The sequence below is a fragment of the Tupaia chinensis genome, unplaced genomic scaffold (genome assembly GCF_000334495.1).
Source record: "Tupaia chinensis unplaced genomic scaffold, TupChi_1.0 Scaffold000357_1, whole genome shotgun sequence".
Lineage (NCBI taxonomy): Eukaryota > Metazoa > Chordata > Mammalia > Scandentia > Tupaiidae > Tupaia > Tupaia belangeri.
Window position 1 is genome coordinate 761,100 of NW_006159853.1, and position 7,154 is coordinate 768,253.

Consider the following 7,154-nt stretch of genomic DNA (forward strand, 5'->3'; position numbering starts at 1 on the left):
AACTGTAGACAGCAGAAATAGTGTAACAAGAGAGTGAAATAGGGCAGGGGGTCAGACGTGGGGTAAAAAACATATATATATGAAAGTAGTAATGGAATTTTATGGATGATAACATGCATGATTAAGCCACTATGCAGTTTACTCTAGAGGGAAAACCACATTTAGTATGTTGTGATGATGCTCAGGGAATGAGTGTAAATTAAAAAAAAATTCAGAGAAAAAAATACTAAAACTGCTACCAAAATTTAAAGAAAAAACTGTGTATTTGATGACCACAGTAAGCTATATAGCCCCAGCTAGGTACTATTTTATAGTATGTTCATTCTACTCACTGAGGTTTATGCCTAAAGTCAGACAGGGGGTTTTGTGTATGTATATATCAGCTGTGCTTGCTATTGCAAATATTTAGACAAATTAAATTCATTAGCAAATCAATTAAATGGGGGGAGGGATAGGCATAGAAAGCAATCATGGATACCAGAGACAATGGGAGGAGGGTTGGACAGGGCAGAGGGTTAGGGATAGGGAATCAAGGATGGCAAAGAAAAAACAAAACCGCAAAATATACAAGACATAAGAAATGAAAAATTGTTTGTTGATAACACGTATGTTGATGTGCTTGACTGAGCCAACAGACAGTGTATTTTGGATGAAAAATTCATTTTGTATACTGTAATGATGTATAGCATATTAAAAAAAGAAAAATAAATTAATAAATAAAATTAAAAAAAAACTATTTACAAAGTCACTAATCCTCTTGAACATGCTTCACTACTCCTTATAGTGTTTCTTAAAAAAATGTTGTTTCTATAATCTTACTTATGTTCATTTTTCTACTAGTCTGCAGAATCACTCAGTAAGAGCTCCATGCAACAGCAATCCAGATCCACAGACTCAGATTATAAAAAGAAAAAGGGACATATATAGAGAGCAGCTAATCTGACCAAACACAGTAACCTTGAGACAAATGTGCAAGTGCAGTTTCATGGGCAGTCATTTGCAGGATAATGAATGCCATTAGCATGTTAATATGCTACCTACCTCTATGTTTCCAAAATTGCAGAACAGTATTGGGTTAAAGGAAGCCACATATGTTCATCAGAATCGGCCCAAAAAGATTAGAGAAATTTTACATAGAACTACAGGGTGCCAGGTGTCAGTGTCTGCAGCTGATTAACATCTAAAAACAACTGGCTTTGCATTCCACTTCTCCTTCCCCCACTTTCTGCCCTTTAAAAGAATAAACTTGGAACCAGCTTGGTGTCATCACTGCTTCCATTAGAGGAGTTGGGACCACCCAGTCCCTGCTTTTCTTTATTTGTATGTCTTTTTTTCTAGGTTTATTCTCAAATCAATGGCCACCCCCAATCAGAGCATGCATTTGTTTAACCATCCATGACACAACAGTACAGAGCTGCAAAAAGATAGTGCTCACTTTCTTATGCCTGTCTTTGAACTCCCAAGTGTGTTAACTGAGGTCTGAAGGGTCTCCGTTTTCCCTAGAGAATCCCACTCTTCTTTACCCCCTGCACCATTGGAGTCTCTGATTCCAGTGATGGTGCAGGGTGAGCCTCAGTGAAGCAGAGCTGCAGAGAGACCATGGCTCACAAATGCTCACCAGTGAATTGAAATACCTAGTGTTCTTGGAGACCTCACATTTTAATTGACCATGTGACACAAATTGTACCACTTCCTTTAGCTACATCCTCCAGCTTAGCCCCAGGTACACCTGGTTCTGAGACTCTGTGCAGGAGCCAAGCACCTCAAGATGCCTACATACAACATTTCATGAACAAAAGACAAGGCACTCTCAAAAGAACACACAAGATAAATAGAGCACATCTTTACTCCAGACACTACCAAATTAACTCCAAGAAACTAGGAAGAAACATATAATCCATCAGTTGACCAGAAACAAATGCAGAGGCACAATAAGTATGAGAAACCAGGTAAATGTTTCTCTCTCTCAAGGAAAAAGAAAAATTTCTTATCCACACACAGAAAGATAGACATCATGAAAATGTCAGAAAAACAATTTTTTTAGAGGTTTTTATAATAGGGCGCATGTGCTTACCAGAAAGACAAAGAGAGACAGAGAGAAAGCGAGAAATCACCCCCCGGGGGGATGGCCACACCACCATCCCTTCTCCTCCATTCTCCTCTCAGGATCTGGGGCACACACGCACACACACATGGCGTGAGTTTAAGCTACCAGGTCCACGACTCGAACCGCGGTTGGCTAAATGGGAGTTCAGCGGCATAGCCATTACGCTAACTGCTGGTCCCTAGATAAACAATTTCTAATATTTGTAGCAACAAACTAAATTAGATGAGAGAAAAGAGACAACAAACTCTAGTTCATGATAAAAATCCTGACATAATTTGAAGAAAGAAATAGATACCATAAAAAAGAGAATCAAATGGAACTCTTAAAGATGAAGGCTATAATACAAGAAAACAAAATCTCCTCCAAAGTATTAATAATAACTTTGATAATGCAGATGAGAGATTCTCAAATTTAGAAGATAAAACCTCTGATCAAGAAAAAAATTACCAAAAAGAATTTTTAAGTATTACAAATGGGAAATACTAGATATTATTAAATGTTTAAGTATCTGAATAATTGTTATTCTAAAAAGTAAAGAAGTTTTTGAGTGGTTCTTGCTATAGGGCAGATGCACTCTCCAGAAAGACAGAGAGAGACAGAGAGACAGAAAGTGAGAAATCACCCCTGAGGGGAGATGGGCACGCTGCAATCCCTTCTCCTCCATTCTCATCTCAGGATCTTGGGCAAGCACGCACATGTGCCTGGCGTGAGTTTAACCCACCAGGTCCGGGACTCAAACTATGATTGACTACATGGGAGTCCGGCAACATAGCCATTAAGCCAACTGCTGATCCCAAAGGTGAAGAATCTAATAAGAATAAGAATAATAAAAATCTAATAATCTATTTCATGAAGTACCTTAAGAAAACTTTTCAAAACAGAAGAACATTCAAACATTCAGATCCAAGAAATACAAAGGACCCAAAATAGAGTCAACCTGAAAAGATTCTCTCCATCGCACATCATAGCCAGATTGGCCAAAATTACAGTTAAAGACAACATTCTAAAAATGGCAAGAAACATCAAGTTATTTACAAAGGTTATCCCATCAGACTAACATCAGACATCTGAGTGGAAACTGTGCAAGCAAGAAAAGAATGGGAAGATATATTCAAAACACTAACAAAAAAAATTACAACCAAAAATACCATACCCTGCAAGATTATTCTTCAAATGGGAAAAAATAGACAAAAACATTCTCAAATAACCAAAACCTGAAAAAATTTACCAACACCAGACCAGTTCTTCAAAAGATACTAAAGGTGCTTGCTTCCTGTGCCCATTCCACCACAGAGAAGTTCAGCTGTACAGCGGAGAAGTTTTACCTTGTGGACCCTATGAAGGCATGTGTGATTCTTAAATATAGGCACCCTGATGGGAGTTTGTGTATTAAAGTTACAGATGATTTAGTTTGATGTATAGAAAAGACTAAACTCAAGATATAAAGATTGAGAAATTCCACAGTCAACTAATGTGACTCATAGTAGCCAAGGAATCCTGCAGTGCTGCCATAGAATAAGACTGAATGGTTTGAAATGAAGACTCTTTTATGTTCTGTGGAAATAAATGCCTTTTGAATTTAAGAAAGTTTTGGGACAGAAAATATGTAACTGAGTGGGCTATTCAGAAGCCAAGAGATCAGTTTTTGTACATTTTTTTCTGTATGATTATTTCTATTTTGAATTTCATGTTATTCAATTTCACACACTCACAAGATCACCAATTACTACAACCACCTCTTCCTCTGCATCTGGACTAGTGAGACAGACATGGCTGCAACCAACAGCAAAGCACAAATACACTCACAAAAAATATATATATACAATTGCACATTTCTTCCTTCCTTCAATTTCCTTCCACTAACCCCTGATATAAAGTACCTTACCAGCCATTGGGCCCAGCTCCAACTCCAGCCCCAACTCTGAACCTCAGAGCCCCCCTCCTCCATGCCAGCAAGGGCAACTCTCAGCTCTCAAACAGAGCCTACTTCCATCTGCAGCCCCATGCCCAGTCAGGGACACTGAAGCAGGGCCAGTTGTTGGCCTCAGCTCTAGCTCTAGCCACAACTCCCAATTTGAGAGGTCCCCTTCCTCTCAGTCAACAAGGTAGGCTGTTTTCCTTTTGTCTTTATTTTGATAGTTCTTTATTCTCCTTAACCCATAGGGCAACTCTTAGCTCTCAAGCAGAGTCCACTTCCATCTACAGTCCCCTGCCAAACTCATCCACCATGCAAGCTGTGCACAACTTTTTCTTTTTCTTCTTTCACATTCTTTTTCTTCCCTCTCATAGTGTCATCCTCTCTTCATCCAACACCCACCCAGATGGACTAGAGAGTTTAGAATCACAGTTTTCAAAGATATTACATAATGAGGCTCCCAGGGATCCTCGCTCTATACTGAACCACTTGCAAAAAAGGAGAAGCTACTATTCAGAAACCTGAATAGAAAACTCCTCCCATGGGGAACACATGGCTAAACATAGCAGAAAAGAGACTTCAGCACAGAACCAATGCAAAAAGGAAGCCAACTCATTCCCAGTGAGTTATTCAAAAAGTGAATATACAAATCAATGGCTAGAAGCCACAGAAAAGCCACAAGTTTGAAAAATCCAGAAAATATGTCTCCAACAAAAGAACACAATAACTCCCCTCAATCTCTTGAAAAAAAAAAAAAAGAAAAATCACCACAGTGTCAGTGAAAAAATTCCAAACATTCATAGTGACAAAACTCTATTATTTTGAACAGAAAAGAGACAATGAACTACAGGACATGAAGAAGTCTTTCCATGATTTCAAAGAAGAAATAGACACCATAAGAAAGAATCAAATGGAACTATTAGAGATGAAATCTGTAATACAGAAAATCAAAAACAATCTCAATAATATTAAAAATTGATAAGATTATGCTGAAGATTGGATCTCTGACATAGAAGACACAACCTCTGATCTAGAAAATACCATCAAAAAGATAGAAAAAAAATAACAAAAAAAAAGAGGATACTACATGAGAAATACTAGATACCATTAAACATCTGAATAATTGGTATCTCAGAAAGTGAAGAAACTAATAAGAGCACTGAAAATCTATTCAATGAAATCCTGGAAGAAAATTTTCCAAGTCTAGAGAAGCACGCAAACATCCATAACAAGTGAGGAGATTGAATCAGTAATAAATAACCTCCCAACAAAGGAAAGCTCTGGCCCTGATGGCTTCGCCTCTGAATTCTATAAAACTTTCAAAGAAGAGTTAACCCTAATTTTGCTCAAGTTATTTCTAACGGTTCAAAAGGGTGAATCTCTCATCACTAATTCAACCTATGAAACCTCTATCACCCTTATCCTTAAAACAGATAAGGAGAGGACAAGGAAGGAAAACTGTAGACCAGTATCTCTGATGGATATAGACACAAAGGTCATCAATAAGATACTAGCAAATCAATCTGACAACTTATAGAAAAGATTATACATCATGATCAGGTAGTTTTTATTCCAGAAATGCGAGGTTGGTTCAACATATGCAAAAACATAAATGTAATATACTATATTAACAGGAAGAAAGATAAAAAAAACATATGTTCATCTCAACTGATGAAGAAAAAGCATTTGATAAGACACAACATCCCTTCATGATCAAGACTCTCAGCAAAATCGGCATAGAAGTGTCATTTCTCAACACAATAAAAGTTATGTATGAAAAACCCATAGTGAACATCATCCTAAATGAAGAAAAGCTGAAAGCTTTTCCACCAAAAATGGGTACAAGACAAGGATGCCCACATTCTCCACTCCCTCTCAGTATAGTACTGGAAGTCTTCGCCTACACAATCAAAAAAGAAAAAAAATAATAAAAGGCATTCAAGTAGGAAAAGAAAAGGTGAAACTCTATTCGCAGATGACATGATTGTATACATAGAAGACCCAATGATTTCCATCAAATAATTCCTGGAATACATGAATACAGTAAATTTGTAGGATACGATGCCAATATACAGAAATCTATATCATTTCTGTATGCAAACAACAGGCAGACTGAGACAGAACTGAAAAATTATTCCATTTACCATAGCTACAAAAAGTACAAAATACTTAGGAATAAATCTAACCAAATAAGTTATAAACCTCCACAAGAAAAACTACAAGAAACTGAAAAAAGAAATTGAAAATGACACAAAAAGTAGAAGGACATCCCATGTTTCTGGATTGGAAGAATTAATGTAATCAAAATGGCAATTCTACCCCAATTAATCTCCATATTTAATGCAATACCAATCAAAGTACCAGACACATTCTTCACAGATCTAGAAAAGACAATCATAAAAATTGTCTGGAGAGATGACACATTCAAGGCTACTGAAAACTAGTGATTTCAGGGGAATAGGTGAAATGAAAATTTTCCACTGATAATTCAGCCTCCAGCCCCCAAACTAGCATGGTAGGAAGACTTTCAACCCTCCTGTCTCTGTCTCTGTGTTTGTCTCTCTCTACCTCTGTCTCTGTCTTCTCATTTTTTGGTAATTTTTCCTTTTTTTCAGAGAGGTTTTTGCTATAGGGCACGTGTGCTCGCCAGACAGACAGAGAGAGAGACAGAGAAACAGAAAGCGAGAAATTACCCGCCGGGGAGATAGTCACACCGCAATCCCTTCTCCTCTGTTCTCCTCTCGGGATCTTGGGCATGTACACACACGTGTCCAGCATGAGTTTTAAGCCACTGGGTCTGGGACACGAACCACAGTCGACTACATGGGAGTCCAGCAACATAGCCATTATGCTAAATGCTGGTCCTTGTAATTTTTCCTTTTTAAAATATTTTAAGGTAAAGCAGTTTCTTGGCATTCAGCCCCTCCTTTCCCTTTATGTTGTTAAAAATCCCCTCTCCCTCTTTCAACCCAAGAGAGGTAAAGGAGCAGGCATGAGTAGACACCACCATGGCTACTGAGAACTAGTGATTTCTATTTCCTCATTTTTGCTTTTTTAAAAAATAATAATAATAATTTAGTTTACATTTCTTTCTTTGTTTTGTTTTTTTAGTTTTATTTTCTCTTTCTTGGT